We start from the raw sequence: 16,549 nt of genomic DNA, 5'->3' as shown, positions 1-16,549 counted from the left end.
ACTGCCTCCACCTCATTCTTTAAGTATATAAGCCTTAAACATTTCAGAGTTAGTGACTTACATTTTAAGGTGTCTTCTTTTGTCCCTTATGACTGCCTGATTCAAAGTGTTCATTAACAGCAAAGGCGGATGAATTGTTAAAATCTGAAATAATTTGTGTATACATGTTGTCACACCTTCTTATGGGAATTGTATAGGGAATTAACACCCCCAACTTGCTAAATGCATAATGTTTAAACTTGTACAACTAACAAAAGAGGTGACATAGTACAAGCCACACAGTCCCCTGCTCTGAATTTTTGATCTATCACACCTGCATGCTCTGGAGCTTGTTAATAGGAAAGGCAGGTGAACTGCTTAGATCAGGAATAATCTGACGTCTTTGTCCTCACACTGCCTCCTGGGAATTATAAGCATTTTACAAGCATCAGGGCTTCTTCTTGAGTTCCCTGGCAATATTTCCCATCCCGTGTCACAATGCAGAGATCCTGTGATTGGTGGCAATATAGAATTCACACATGTATCTTATTTATTGAAGCACAACCTGATCATGACCCAAGGCTGTAGCTGGGGGGGGGCAGGAGGGCAGCTGCCACCCCTGTGGTAGAGAGGGTGGTAGAACTGCCTCTCCTACAGGAGGAGTGGCCCGGCTGCCCTCCTCACTCCCCCTTAGTTACGGCCCTGCCATGACCACAGCATATGAAGAAACTTAATGTAGGAACTTATGTAGGAGTGGTTACATGGACAGTTGTCAGGATGAATGCATAAACTGTACAGGCACAAAGCTGATTGACATGGCATACGATTCTGAAATCAAACAAGAGTGAGATAACCCGCTGAAGGGTTCAGTTTACATGTAAATGAGCCATTCAATCCCACATAGTAGGGTTGTACATATCAATAAACCTGAATCGAAAATTAACCCAAAATTAGCTGTTTCCGTAAATTTGAGGATTTGGGTTTACCAAACTCCAAAACCTGGGGATAAAGCCGAAGCTGAATAGCTGATTCCCAAAAAAGCTGAATAGATATTCGGCTTTTCAGGTTTGGCTATTTGCCTTTGCTCAGAGTTACGGTTCTGTGCTTTCTCCCCTTTTCTTTCTTTCTTTTTTTTATTGGTTTTGTTAGGGCCCCATAGTTGGGGCCCTTTTGAGATGGGGATCGTGTAATCGGAGCCAACTTGGTCTGACTAAATTTCCAGGTATATCACCCAACAGAAGACTAGTCTGCAAGCAGAAGAGTCATTAAAAGACGGGGCTCACCCAGTCCCATCCAGAGGGATATACTCTCCAAGTAAAAAGAGACAGTTCCAGCAGCTGCTGACACCACCAGGCTTCTGAAGGAGAGTTCTTCATCCATGTGGATGAGCAATCTCCTTCAGACAGCCCCCATGGTCGAGACTTCGGCTGGGTCAAATCTCACCCCACCCTGAAAACCTGCTCTGAAACTGAAGGTCACTCTGGATAGAGGCTTTGTTTCCCCGCAGTGACCATCTCTTGTAATCTGATTTTTCATAACCACAATCACAGGATGTCATTTGCTACCAAAAGGAATGTTTTCCATGCCTTATTTCTCTTGCATTATTCCATGCCTTATTTCTCTTCCTCTGTTCGGAAGCTCATTTGCATGGACATCATGCAAAGCGACCCAGAAACGAAGGCAGATCCCAGACTTTGAGGTGCCAGCCTGGAATTGCCTCTTTCCACCAGTCCTTGGCAATGCTGAACTTTTGAACCTGATGGAGAGCTCAGCTCGCAAATGCCTGTGGGGTGGGGGTGACTCCTTTGCGGGCCCATAAAATTGGACCCCTAAACTTTGGTGACCATCAAAGGAGTGTCCCTTGCAGCCATGCTGCAAATTTGGGGACTTTGCCTCCAAAAATGCCCCCCAGGAGCTTTGAAAAAACTCCCCATTGACTACAGTGGGCCTGAATTTTTCAGGAAACTCGAAAATAAGCTGAATACCCACATTTACCGGTATGCGTATTCAGCTTATTCTGGGTTTACCAAAAAAAATCAGGCAAAAAAAACCAAACCCGAAATTTACCAATATTTTTTCACAACCCTACCACATAGTTCAAATGTTGATCATATTTCTTTCCAGGTTAGCAGCATCCCTAATTTCCTGTCATCAAAAATGGACACATAAGTTGGTTTCCTTTCATGAATATTACATTTAACCTTTTGTCCCAGAATTTAGGGTTTAACTACCCTGCCATTATTTCCACACAGACAACCATATAAAGAACTTCTATTTTTTTTTATTTTAAAGTATCCTTCAAGATTCCAAACTCCCTTTCTGCTAGCGCTATCCAGAGTTTCACTAAAGCAACCCAATAACACAAAAACCATTCATTCAATTTATCCCTTTTCATTTTCTCCTCTCTGTTCATCTTTCCTTGACCCCTGACCTTTAATCTTTGCTGTGCCTTATTGGACACAATCCTGCTCAGCAAACTGAGAGAGAGCTAAAATTCCCCAAATAATGATTTCTTCCACCACAGTCACTTTCCAGCTCCATTCTTTCTTTGCTCAGATCTGTGTATAATTGACTGCTGCCTGCCATGGCAAAGATGGGAGGTGTTATCAAAATAGCCTTCTGTGTTAACAAGGCTGATTGTTACCCCATTCACAGACTCTTGGCTCTTGCTGTATCCTGACATCTTTAATATCCGGTTGCATTGTGCAAAGGACAATAGCTCCCTGGGTTAACAACATCCCCATTGAACCTGTTGATGCTTCTGCAAAGGGTTTTGACTCTCTTTTCTCATGGTGAGCTCTTAAAACATAGGCATGAACTTGTTATTGCAACAAACTAGAACATTGATCCTTGTGCAAATAACCCTGAGGTTATTTGCACATTTAATTTTTGCACTGCACATTTAATTTTAAAATATTTTGAACTCTAAAGAATAAGGAAAGGAACCTAACTGTGAAGATGACCCAGGCTAGAACATATGATGATGTTCTAAAATGCCACCATTATGTTGTAGCCATGACAAAACAGCAGATGTAAATAGATATTGCTTCTCTGAAGTCAAGAGGAAGAAGCTGACTTGTATGTATAAAGATGAAGCAACTGTACCAGAAACACCTAGTAACATTCACTGCACAACATGAATGTATGTCTGTAGGTGAGATGATAGAGACATGCACATGGACCCTCTTATGGCTGTATGCTTTTTGACAAGATGGCACCTTGCTCATGGCAATGAATGGGTTGTCAGAATCAAAGAAACCAACTTTCTTCATGATGCTGCAATATCTAGTCACTAGTTTAGGACAAAATGCCTCCTTTGTGAATAGTTAAACTCTATATTAAAAACAGCATCACTCAGCAATAAGGGGAGGGGCTGTGGCTCAGTGGTAGAGCATCTGCTTGGTATGCAGAAAGGCCAAGGTTCAATCCCCAGCATCTCCGGTTAAATGTCTTAGGCAAGTAGGTGATGTGAAAGACCTACCTGAGGCCCCAGAGAGCCACTGCCAGTCTGAATAGACAATACTGACTTTGCTGGACCAAGGGTCTGATTCAGTATAAGGCAGCTTCATGTGTTCATGTGAAGCAAAGAAGGCTTCAGAATGAAGTACTTGCATTTGGACACTATGAGGTTATCACTTAGGGGAGGGAATATGCTTCCTGAATTGTCCTTTCAGAAGACAAATTGGCAGTGGTGTTTTGCCTTCCCAGAATGTGCATGCAATACTAATATAATAAACTCTTTGTAAAGTAATACAGTGAAACACTTCTTCTTTTCCTTACAAGCAAAAATGTTTTGGATTCTTTTTTATTATATTTTGTGTGTAATTCCTAGGACCAAATAAAGACACTCTGGTGACTAGATCTGGACTGCAGATCCCCAGTTGGTCAGTATTAGTCTAAATCATTACGGAGAATGACAGGGCAAAAGCCAGAGGTCTATCACACAGAAAGTGCTTAGTGACAACATGGTGGAAATTGTATGCAGATGACTCATCAATTGAACTCTAGTATGGTACTAATTTATGAGACCTGTTAATAAGCTGCCTCATTGTATTTTCCATTTTAAGAAAACCAACAGTGGGAAATTGCCGCATGTTCAAAGGCACTTATGAGTAGCTATAACACTTTGGTGCAGACACCAGAAAGTTGGCTAGTGTCAGTTCTTGGATTAAAGTACACTACATGTAGGATGCAAAGAACACTTATAAATATATCTTGTTTCTAGTGCCTTGAGTAACTTTTAAGTAGGGTTACTATCACTGAAGATCTATGTATGTCATACTTTACCTTCTCTTTCTGGATTACCTTTTCCCACCATGTTCCTTTACATTTAATAGCAAAAGGGGGTTACATTTAGAAACAGAAAATATGGACTCAAGCTTACCAAGCAGAAACCCGCAAGGACTTGCGGAGGCATCTCATTCCCCTCTCCCCCATTATTTCTTCTTTCTCTTTTTCTTCTTTTTTTAATTTTTTTTGTTTATTTTCAATTACAGGATACAGAAGGAAAAAGGGGGAAAGGGGAAATCCATCTGATAGATATAAACAAACACGGTTTTGGTCTCGTAAATTCAAAAGCATTATACATCTACAATTATCAGGCACTTTCAATGGTTCAATATATTTGCATTTATCTATTCGTATATTTTAGTATTTTATAGTATGTTTATCTATTAATCTACTAGCATATAGGTATAAAATGGTCGCCATTTGTCGTTAAACTGTTCTATTGACTCGTCTGTAGGACATGAATGAATGTATTTCTTCTTTCTTTTTCCTAAAACCCCCCACAGACTCTTCCCTTTTCCTGCATCTATCTATCTATCTATCTATCTATCTATCTATCTATCTATCTATCTATCTATCTATCTATCTATCTTTCATTCATTCATTCATTCATTCATTCATTCATTCATTCATTCATTCAATTTCTATCTTGCCCCTCCCTGACCACGTCAGGCTTGGGGCAGCTTACAACATATTCCATCCTACTCTAAAGCTCTAACCACTATACCACATTGGCTTTCATAGGGTGACTGCTGTTGAACAGTAGCAAGCAGCCCGGCCTAGGTGAGTCATGCAAATTGGGTGGTATCAAGTCATCCAGAGATTGATTCCTGGCTTAGGGTTGCCAACCTACAGGTGGGACCTGGAGATCTCCCAGAATTACAACTGAACTCCAGATGACAGAGATATCCCTTCTGGAGACAATGGCCACTCCGGAGGATGGACTCTATGGCATTATATCCAGCTGAAGCACCTTCCCTTCCCAAACCCTGCCCTCCTCAGACTGCACCACAAAATCCCCAGTAATTTCCCAGCCTGGAGCTAGCATCCTTAGCTGGGCCTGGACCCAATGAATTCTCCCTCAAAGTTAAAATAGGCCTGGAAAGAGCCCTGCCCCATCCCCCCTGCCTTTTACCGAAAGAACCCAGCCTGGAATGCTATGGTTTCCTAGCAACAGCCACTGAGAGAACTGTTGCTTAAAGCTACAGGAGCTCCTTTTATCATTTTCAGGTCCCCCCCCCCCAACATGTATTTTTTTAAAAGGTTTTTCTGCAAACCTTGTGCATTGTTCAGGTTTGTAGAAAAATCTGTCTTGCTTATTCATCACTCCAATCTCCGGATTTAAGTATCCTCAGATTTGGCTGACTTTGCTATTAGAGTATAATAATTTTATTCATTTATCAATTTTATTCATTTATCAATCAGTAAAAAAGGAATATTTATGCATTAAAATAGCAAAATTCTCCTGTATCAATTCCCATTAATGATACAGCCAATGTTTACTGGTTGCTCATTGTTGAGTAGCTGTTGATGAATATAGTGGGAGAAGGCTGTCTAAAGGTTTAATTAAAATGAAGACTTTCCCTCCATGAGCCTGCCTGAAAAGAAAATTCCTTCCAAGATGGTTTGGCAGAAATAATAAAATTACCTTTACTTGAGCAGCCATTGACAAATTTTCCTGAGAATACAGGCAATAAAGTATTCTGGGGAGAAAAGAACCCAGGAAAAAAAGAAGCAAAAATAGGTATCCACTAATACATCAATACTTTTTTTTTCCATTTTTTAAAATACTAGTTACTAAAATGTCATACATTTTAATTTGTCATTACTTTTATTGTTAACAATCCATTCCCACTGAAGGAACATTGGCCCCTCTTGTCTTCTCTTCTCTGCACTGATTGTGCTGGTTGAAGTACCAGCTTGAGCCTACCTGGATTACTGTAACAGAGATTCCCTTTTAAGGTCATCAACTGAAAAGGGTGCAACTGTGCTTATGATGACACTGTACATTACCCAGCTTGCACAAGGTGTGTTGTCTTGTGTGTGTGTGTTAAGTGCCGTCAAGTCGCTTCCAACTCATGGCGACCCTATGAATGAAAGTCCTCCAAAATGTCCTATTTTTGACAGCCTTGCTCAGATCTTGCAAATTGAAGGCTGTGGCTTCCTTTATTGAGTCAATCCATCTCTTGTTGGGTCTTCCTCTTTTCCTGCTGCCCTCAGCTTTTCCTAGCATGACTGTCTTTTCCAGTGACTCTTGTCATCTCATGACGTGACCAAAATACGATAGCCTCAGTTTAGTCATTTTAGCTTCTAGGATCAGTTCAGGCTTGATTTGATCTATAACCCACTGATTTGTTTTTTGGCAGTCCACAGAATCCGTAACACTTTCCTCCAACATCACATTTCAAAGGAATCTATTTTCTTCCTATCAGCTTTCTTCACTGTCCAGCTTTCACACCCATACATAGTAATAGGGAATATGATGGCACGAATTAATCTAGTCTTGGTGGCCAGTGACACATCCTTACACTTCAAAATATTTTCTAGCTCTTTCGTGGCCTTCATGGACACATCCAAAACAACATCCAATATGCCAAGAGAGGCAAGAGAGATTCTCTGTTTGCATGCCCAGTCACCCACTCACTGGCCAGCCTGCTACTTATCCGGAAGTCTGGCTAGCAGCCACCATGCAGGAAGTTTAGCCAGCTACTGCAGCAGCATACCTATAGTATGATGAATGTGATGGGAAAGGAAAGGAGGAGAGGGGAAAGAAGAGGAGTAGAGAAGGAGTGAAGGACAATAAATGAATGCCATTTGTTCGATCATTGTTCCCGCGTGCATTGTTTGCCTTACCATATTTTTTCCCCATTTCTATTCACATTTTTCACTTATTTGGTCATTTTCTCTGGCTAGGAGGCAAATAACACACTAAGCTCTACCAAATACCATTAAAATATAGGTTCAAGAATCAGATGTGAGGAGCTATCTTCTTTGTCCTTGTTGTCATTGCCCAAACTAACAGCTAGAGTGCCGGGGGAACTTGAACAAAGCCTTCTCCCAGCAGTCCATGGGGCAACTGAAGGCATAGCCCGTTATGGTGCACATAGCTTAAACAGAGGCAGTGTTGTTTGTACCCACATATGTCTGATGCACTGATAGCATATTTGTTGTAGACCAGGAAAGCCTGGATTCAAATCCTAATCATGTAATCCCAAACACTTGTTGACATTAGACGAGTCACTCACTTTCTGCCTAATGTTCCTCACATCTTCTGTTGGGAGAGTAAACTATAAATCCCTAATGCACACCATCCTGAGCTCCTGGGAGGAAGGGTGGAATACAAATATAGTAAATAAACATTTCTCATTTCTGAATTGGTTTGTGATCTGCTTTATAACCTGCTTTGTCTGTATTTTGAAGTGATATGGCATTCAGTTGTTTGTTTAAAGGATTTCATGGGGATGTCATCAAAGTTTAGGTTTATCACTTTGAATTTTGTATGAATAGAAAGCCGAAGCTCACTTTTACAATAGAAATAGGAATAGTGGGATATTTTCAAGCATTCATAACCACAGCTGAGGGAACTGAACTCTGTTCCTATACAGCTAGCAGCAGCAGACATTTTACAGGTGGGGCCTCAGGGTCAGCATTATTGCTGCTGATGTGGAGTATCTACAAATGTAAACTGCAGAGGTAACTAACAAAGGTATATGGGCTGAATTTTGTATGTGTGCTCCCTACCGATGCTCCCAAATGTTGCCAAAATGAACTCAAAACAACTGTCTGTTTGAGGGAACAGAAGGGTAATTATTGACAATTTAAAATCTAGAGAAAGCTGAAAAAGCCCAAGACATTTCAGGCCATGAATACCCTTTCATTGGGGCAATCTATAATGAATGGACAAATAACAGTGCTATGCCACAGATAGTTTAAAACATGATATAATTTGTAATAAAAGGCATATTTACCTCCCACTGAAAAGGCAGCAATGAATATTAAAAAGAATTTAAGAAATGAACAAAACTTCAAAGCAAGAAGCAACACTAGGACATATTCACTCCCATTTTAAAAAAATTCATAATGCTCATGGTACTGTAAGTTTTTCTTAATTGTAACTATTCCTTTAAGAAACAGAAATATACTGAGGCAAAGAACAGAATCATGTCATATAAAGCAAGACTTTTTTTGCCTTCAAGTCACACCTGACTTGTGGCGACCATGTAGGGTTTTCAAGGCAAGAGACCTTTGCAGGTGGTTTGCCATTGCCTGCCTCCACATCACGGCCTTCGTATTCTTTGGAGGTCTCCCATCCAAATACTTGCCAAAGTCAGGGCTGAGAGTGTGTGACTGGCCCAAGGTATGTATCCCAGGACGTTTCCATGTCATGAGTGGGGATTTGAACGTGGTTTCCCAGGTCCTAGATCAACACCTTAACAATTTCATCACGCTGACTCTCAAAAGCGAGACTAGGCATCTATATTAAAATCTAATCTAAAAGTTCTTTCATATACTGAGTGTTTCATATGTACGTGTTCATAAGAAAATGGGTTGTTTGGTTTTTTATTTGCATTTTATAAATGACATTAAATTCCTGTGTTAGTCTGTAACACCAATACAGACTTTTGTGGCAATTGAAAGCATATCAGATTAATTATGACATAAACATTTGTAGACTATAATCTGATTTATCAGATAGATCTTTTAAATGTCAAAAGTTGTTGTTTACTTGGAAGATATGTATCTATTCATAGATCCCGTGATGAAGTGTGATTTGGAATCTGAAATGCATTTTGAGTTGAATGGTTTAAATCTGGGTAAGTCAGCTTCCTCATCCCTTTTTTTTTTTTTGGTATGAAAATGGCTAGGAAACACTGCCTCAAGACAATTACATTATCATCATTTTGACGCTTCCTTCCTACATCTCCCATGATCTGTGATCCCTTAGAGAGAGAGAGAGAGAGAGAGAGAGAGAGAGAGAGAGAGAGAGAGAGAGAGAGAGAGAGAGAGAGAGTTCCTCCTGTCTCTTTGGATTTGAAATGAAAAAGATGTGGCTCACAGCAGATTGACTAACACACAGCAATATTACCTGCCACTTTGACAAAAAGTATCTCAAAAACATACCAATGCAGGAGGGGGTAATGTCATCTAAAATAAATGCTAAGAGTTCAAAAAATCAAAACAACATGACTAAAATCATCTTCATATTTCTTCTTGCTGGATCGGGAGCTTGTTGCTTAAATGATGCAGTATTTGCAACTCAAGCAGGGAGTCCAGGGGAGGAAAATTCCTAAGCAACAGAACAGCCACAGTTGCTCTGGGTGTTTTGTTTTCCAAGCCAGTGAAATGGCAATTTACATAACACAATGCCTGAACAGGTTTCTCATCTTCTTTCACCCTGGAGGTGGACCTACAGTTGTTCTTTTGCCCTTGTCCTGGAAGGGGTGTGCTTTGCTTCACTGCTTGGAAAGTGGGAAAAGAACAGTCACACTTTCCTCGATTTCTTTACTTAATACTTCATCTCTTCTTTGCTTCAGAATAATTCCCTGCCACCACAGAGTTATTTCAAGGAGAACAAATGTGGCTCAAGGGAAGCTTGTGAAGGATTTAGCATCAGGTTGCATTTGTAAACCATACAAACTTCACCATCTCAGGATGGCACAGTGTCCCCTTGGGAAAGGAGTCAATAATAATAAAAAGGGAGCAGTTCCATTGCCAAGCAAGGAGAAAGGCTCCCAACAATCCAGAGGACCTGCTCCCTTGCCTTCTACTGAATCAATCACTACTTGCACTAAACCAGTCTCCGCTCCTCTGATCAGACTCAGAAACTCAAGACACTTATTTAAATGAAGTTTCATTTCATTTTCTATTACCTTGCACAGACAAGAGTGAAGGAATACATGAACATTGTAGAAAAATAATCTTAAGAAATGATGTTAAATGATCTCTGCTTCTTTCTCAAGCCCCCTAAAGCTGTCCAAACTTTGCTAAGGAACATCCCTTTTGAATCAACAACTACACACAGATAATGGCTTCCTCCTAACCAACTGTTCATAGCAATAACCCAGTTCAAAGAGTCTAGCTTGTGGCTAGGTGATTTAAATTACAGTTTGGGCAAAAAAGGACCCAACAGATATGGACCATTCTTATTTTAATATTTGTGGCAAGATTTTCCATTTTGTCTTATCCATAAGAGAAAAATATGTGTGCATAACAGCTTCTCACAGTCTCAGGCCATATCCAAAAATGAGAACAATGTTGTACTGCTTCAACATTCATATCTACCTCAGAAGAATACTGTGAACAGTAGTTTGGTGGGATACTGTCAGGTCTTGATATGATCCCATTTCCCAGAGTGTTTTCCCAGAGTGTTTATGCTCATTCAGCACCTGGTACTTGTTGTTTCTTTGCCCGTGTCTTCACCTGCGAGAACTTCGCCCGTGAGAACTTGCCTGGCAACACCAGGCGAGTGTCTTTGGACTTATGCTTTTAAATCCTACATCTCCCCTTGAGGGACACTGCCAACTTTCCAAGCCTTTGAGCTGTCATGCCTTTAGTCTGTATCTGCTAGTCTTCCTAATAAAGAGTTTTTACTTCAGACTTCAAGCTGTCTGAGTGAATCCTTAGGAAAGAACCAGAGATGGGCTTATGATCCTGACAGATACCAAGGATGCTCTGTTCCTAGTTTTTCTTCACAACTAACAGTACAATCCTAAACCCATTTTCACCAATGGATTTTTAAGGGTATAATTCTGTTTAGGATTCCACTATAAAGTACCTAAGAGAGCCAGCATGGTGTAGTGGTTAAGAGCAACGGACTCTAATTTGAAGAACTGGGTTCAGTTCCTCACTCTTCCACATGAAATCTGCTGGGTGACCTTGGGCCAGTCACAGTTCTCTCAGAACTCTCTCAGCCCAGGCAGAGGCAGGCAGTGGCAAACCACCTCTGAACGTCTCTTGCCTTAAAAACCCTACAGGGTTGCCATAAGTCAGCTGTCATTTGACACGCGCGCACACACACGCACACACCTAGAGTTATCATTGAAGAGGGAATGACAACCAGTTTTTAAACCAGTTGGGTGAATATGCTCTAAATGTAGCACTTTGGTATGGGAAGCATTCTAGAAAGAGGGAAGCTGATTATTTCTTGGTTCTTCCTGAAAACAAACCCTTGGGGCAGTAAAACATGTATTGCTCCTTCCATCCTTATGCATATACTTCAGGTCTATACCACCACCACCACCCAGTCTTTCGTTGGAGTCAGATTAAATGCTTTTGTTGTCAGATTCAATTCTTATGTTGTTTTAAAAATGTTATTTGAATTATTTAATACTAGAATAAAGCTAGACATATTAAGAAATCAATCCGATAGTTTTCATTGATTTCAATGGGAAGAAAATATGTTCCCAAAAGTGGAGAACAGCGAAGTAAACTGGTAGGGAGCAGGGTTAGACAGCAAGTGTTAGTTTTGTTTCATGGTAAACCCTCTCCACACAAACATACTTTGTTTCATGGTAAACCCTCTCCACACAAACATTCATATTGGGTTACCCCAGGGCTGCAGTACTTTTAAATAAAACCAAGATGTCTGAGAGATTTCAGATGCTAAAGCTGTGGATGTCTCTCCCATAAAGATAGGGTTGCCAGGTCCCTCTTCACTACTGGCAGGAGGTTTTTGGGGTGGAGCCTGAGGAGCGCATGGTTTGGGGAGGGGAGGGACTTCGATGCCATAGAGTCCAGTTGCCAAAGCAGCCATTTTCTCCAGGTGAACTGATCTCTATCGGCTGGAGATCAGTTGTAACAGCAGGAGATCTCCATCTAGTACCTGGAGGTTGGCAACCCTACATAAAGAGATGATCTCATCCATTTGTCATTACTGGTTTGTTTCCTGTCTTCTGAGTGTGTTAGAGCCTTAATTTTTTTTAAAGCCTCTGTCTCTGTCTCCCTCAATCTGGAGGTATGGCTGGCAACCTACCATTGAGAAATAATGCCTGAGCCTCTGTCTGTATGCGTTTCTTGGTCAGTATAAACAAGCAAAGCCTTTATCCCTGCTTAGCAAGTGAATGCCTCCACCCCCAAAAAACAAAGAAAATAGTTGCCAACACAGGACCAATGATTTTACAAAACAAAAGAAAGTCCCTTAAAGCCTGTGAAGTAGCAGGATGATGGAAGAAAGTAGAAATGGTGTGTACAGACACACCATTTTGATAAATTTTATTTCACAGGAAGTTCAGCTAACTGGTCTAGTGGGATGACCTAATGTTCAGGCACACATTTGCTTAGTCACCCTCCCCCCCACAGCCCTTCCAACTATGAATGCCCAGAAAAATGAATCCAGATAGCGATGTGCCAAAATAGCTATTACGCTGGAAGATTTTCAAACGTTCCCAAATGTCAGACATTATTTTGTTTGAATTTGGAACATTTACTACACTTACCAATTGTTCATGGTTGGAGTTGGATTAAAATTACTACAGTTCTGACTGCACATTAATTATGTACTGTGCCTCTGCTCTGAATGTGCATGTCCAAGCCTTTCTTTCCTGCCATGCTACTTTTTCACTATTGATATTTGAAGGAACAATGAACTAAAAATGAATATGGATAAACATCATTACCCAGTTCTACTGACGAGTGAAAATTACAGCTGTGGGAAACACTGATATTTTCCATATCAAAAGCAACAACTGTGAAAAAATATCTGTATGTATGTGCATCCAGTCTTGTCCAGTTTATTCCATGTTTGTATGTAGATGTTTAAAGATGTATGTGAACACATGTATCGCTCTATAGTTGATGTATGCATATCAGTGCTCTGAATCATTCAAACTTGTCCAAAGTCAACAGTGAGTCTGCTATTTTAAAAACTCTAAAAACTCAGGGCTCTTACCTGGATAGCCCTGGATAGCTTGATCTTGTCAGATCTCGGAGGCTAAGCATGGTCGGTCCCAGTTAGTATTTGGATGAGATACCTCCAAGGAATACCAGGGGCGTGACATGGAGGCAGGCAATGGCTGACCACCTCTAAATATCACTCGCCTTGAAAATCCTATAGCAGGGGTTCTCAACAAGGGGGGGAATTCCCCCCCGGGGGGGAATTTTAGGGTTCCAGGGTGGGAATTGGGAACATTATTCAGCAAATAAGTCCCATAAGTCAGCTATGACTTGACAGCATTTTGCACCACCACCAAAAACTCAGGTTTTCTTGTCATTCATAATGTTCCCCAATGCTCTGCCAGAGTTGAAGTGAGCAGGATAGCTTCTGAATTCCACCTTCCCGTCTTTTTCTTTGTCTGTAAGCAGGCAGGAGAAGAGCTGGTTGGGCATGGGCATTATTGTCTGAACAGGAAACACAATGCAAGATGAGTATTTAGCAAGCCATCTAGAGGTTGACATTGTGTTGCTGTCCTTATTTTATTTTGTTTGCATCTGAAGACCTTCCATCCCCTGCTGTTCCAATTTGGTGTCTTCCACCTGTACAAAATTGCCTAGATGTTGTTTCCCTGAGGAAAGGCCAGAGGCAACTTTTAATAATGGATTTGTATCTGTGGCATTCTGAAAGAAACCAAGTACTAAAAACTAAAATAAATGCAGGCTCCCAGTGAAATAGGATTCCTAAGCCAATGTGCCAAACAACTCGTCCTCTACTTGCTGGAAATCACAACCAGTCTACAGGCAACCTGGAAAAATACTGTCTAACTGCTCACTATAACCCCGCTGGGGATACCAATGCTGCAGACTGCAGAAGTATTACTATCCCCCCATGCCAAATTTGGCTCTACAGAACAATTTTCAGATAGTTTTCAACCCTACAGATTAACATCTGACCAGTTACCCTAGAACCTCTTTGTTCATCCCATATTATTTGAGCAGGCCTTCTTCCCTTGCATCCTCAAAGCCAAAAGTGCCAGAATTAAGTAAACCTGTACTTAGAAGAAAAGAAGAAGAGGAGGAGGAGGAGGCTTACAACCGGTTTACAATCACCTTCCCTTCCCCTCCCCACATCAGACACCTTGTGAGGTAGGTGGGGTTGAGAGAGCTGTGACTAGCCCAAGGTCACCCAGCTGGCTTCATGGGCAGGAGTGGGGAAACAAATCCAGTTTACCAGATTAGCGTCCACTGCTCATGTGGAGGAGTGGGGAATCAAACCCGATTCTCCAGATCAGAGTCCACCACTCCAAACCACCGCTCTTAACCACTACACCATGCTGGCACAGGGTTGTTGTGAGGATAAAATGGAGGAAAGGAGAATGATGTAAACTGCTTTGGGTGCCCATTGGGGTGAAAGGTGCCTTACAAATGAAGTAAATACATAAAATCTATAGCACCTCTAGTAGAAATTGTCAATTCAGATTAACTGGATTACTGGATTAACAGAAAGGAACTCAAATTGCAGGGCTGGGAAAAACACTGCCTGAGATTTTGCAAATCAGTAACTGGCTGTGGGTAGTAGTATGCAAATATATAGATTAAGGGGCAAATAGTCTGCCCCAGTGTAAGGCAGAGTATGTTATTTTTGCAAATTCATGCTATTTTTGCAAATAAGAACATCAAGTAATTAACTATACCTCACTCACAAAGACCAGGCAGAATATGAATCTTAACACCAAGGTGAAGATTTCTGGAATATAAAGAATTCCCATAGAAAAGGTGGAATTCTGTTATCCACATTAACTTCCATGTCTAAAATTCTACTGCATTAATATAATATCTAAAGAAAAACTAAAACGGACACCATCCCTTGAGATTTAAGTTGGTACAGCAAAGTACATTTTTATAGGGCTGCAAAATGGGGCAAGGGAGAAGGGCATATGCCCTGTCACCTAAATGGAAAGTAGGTGGTTATATTTTGGGTACCACAAACCTGGATTACATGTTCCCTTAATATCTGGAATATGGCTTTTAAATTTATTCATTTTTTGTAAAGAACGATAGTACTTCTACAGCGTATTGAAGTGCTTTTAAAAGCACAGCTTTTATGCCTTGAAATATTCTTGAGGCATTTATAACACAACAGCAATACTGAGCCCTCTGTTAGGTAGGAAACAGTGGCCTGTGACGAATGGTTGGAAGTCACTTATGTCATAGGATTATTTCTCCAAGTAAATTCCTGGTGCACAAAGGCACATTGCTCAGGCAGATATTGCAGGAAAGTTCTAAATATATTCATGGCTCCCTTACCCTCAGGGTTCAGGTTTTGCACCAAAGCCTGTTTCTGAGATTTCAAATGAAAGCTTTTACTCCATCTGCAATGTATTGAGCTATCCAGCAGGTAGAACTCATTGAGGGAAATTGCTTCCTGGATTGATATATGATTCATTCAGTCACATCTCTGAGCTATTTAGGGGAAATTATCCATGGGATTGTATCATTAGTTTAAAAGCTTCTGCAATTGTTTTTTTTTTCCCCCAGTCAGGATAATTTGGAACCACACAAGTGTATTAGTTGGAAAAACATTTGGAAAGGTATATCTTTGTCCATATTAGCATCAGGGATATCAAGCAACATTTTCCTCTTCTAGGTTAGGTTGAAAGCAGGGTTGCGGAGTATTATGTCACTGCCCAGTACAGGCTAATTCTGCAAAATACTCTTGGTTTGTCTTTCGCTGGCTGTAACTATAAACTTTATGCACATAGTGAGATCCCTTGTCTGTGGCAAAGAACAATAGGGTTGGATGCAGCATAGCTTTTCCATGGCATGAGCACAAGGACTTTGGCTCTCAGAGCATAACATTTGCAGCCCTCTCCCCATCACAACCCCAAATCCCCCTGATTGGGGTGCACTTTGGGCTGTCATGGGAGAGGAAGCTGAGAAAAGTAGCATTCTGCAGGTCGAAGTCCTTTTAGAGTTGGTTCCCCCCCCCCCCGCTTTTCTCTGCCGTAGGGAGTCTCAAAGCGGTTTACAATAACCATCAGCCCCCCACAACAGGCCTTTGTGAGATAGGTGGTGCTGAGATAGTTCTGAGAGAACTGGGACTAGCCCAAGGTCACTCAGCAGGCTTCATGTGGAGAAGTGGGGAATCAAACCCGGTTCTCCAGATTAGAGTCTGCCGCTCTTAACCACTATACCATACTGGCTCTCTGGCCTTGTACCTGCAGAAATGTTACACTGGATCCAGCCCATAGTGTATTGAGGAAATAAAGAACCTGAAATGGAATGATGGTTGTCAATAAAAATCAGTGAAATACTCAACTTTGAAATGAAATTTGATTTCAAATGGAACTTTCAAAGACCAAGCAGATCTAAGTAGGCTACAGACATTGATGAAATCACTATGGTTTGCGTG

The sequence above is a fragment of the Euleptes europaea genome, chromosome 5, assembly GCF_029931775.1.
Source record: "Euleptes europaea isolate rEulEur1 chromosome 5, rEulEur1.hap1, whole genome shotgun sequence".
In the NCBI taxonomy this organism is placed as follows: Eukaryota; Metazoa; Chordata; class Lepidosauria; order Squamata; family Sphaerodactylidae; genus Euleptes; species Euleptes europaea.
The sequence above is the reverse complement of the archived record's forward strand: the minus strand, read 5'-3'. Positions refer to the sequence as shown.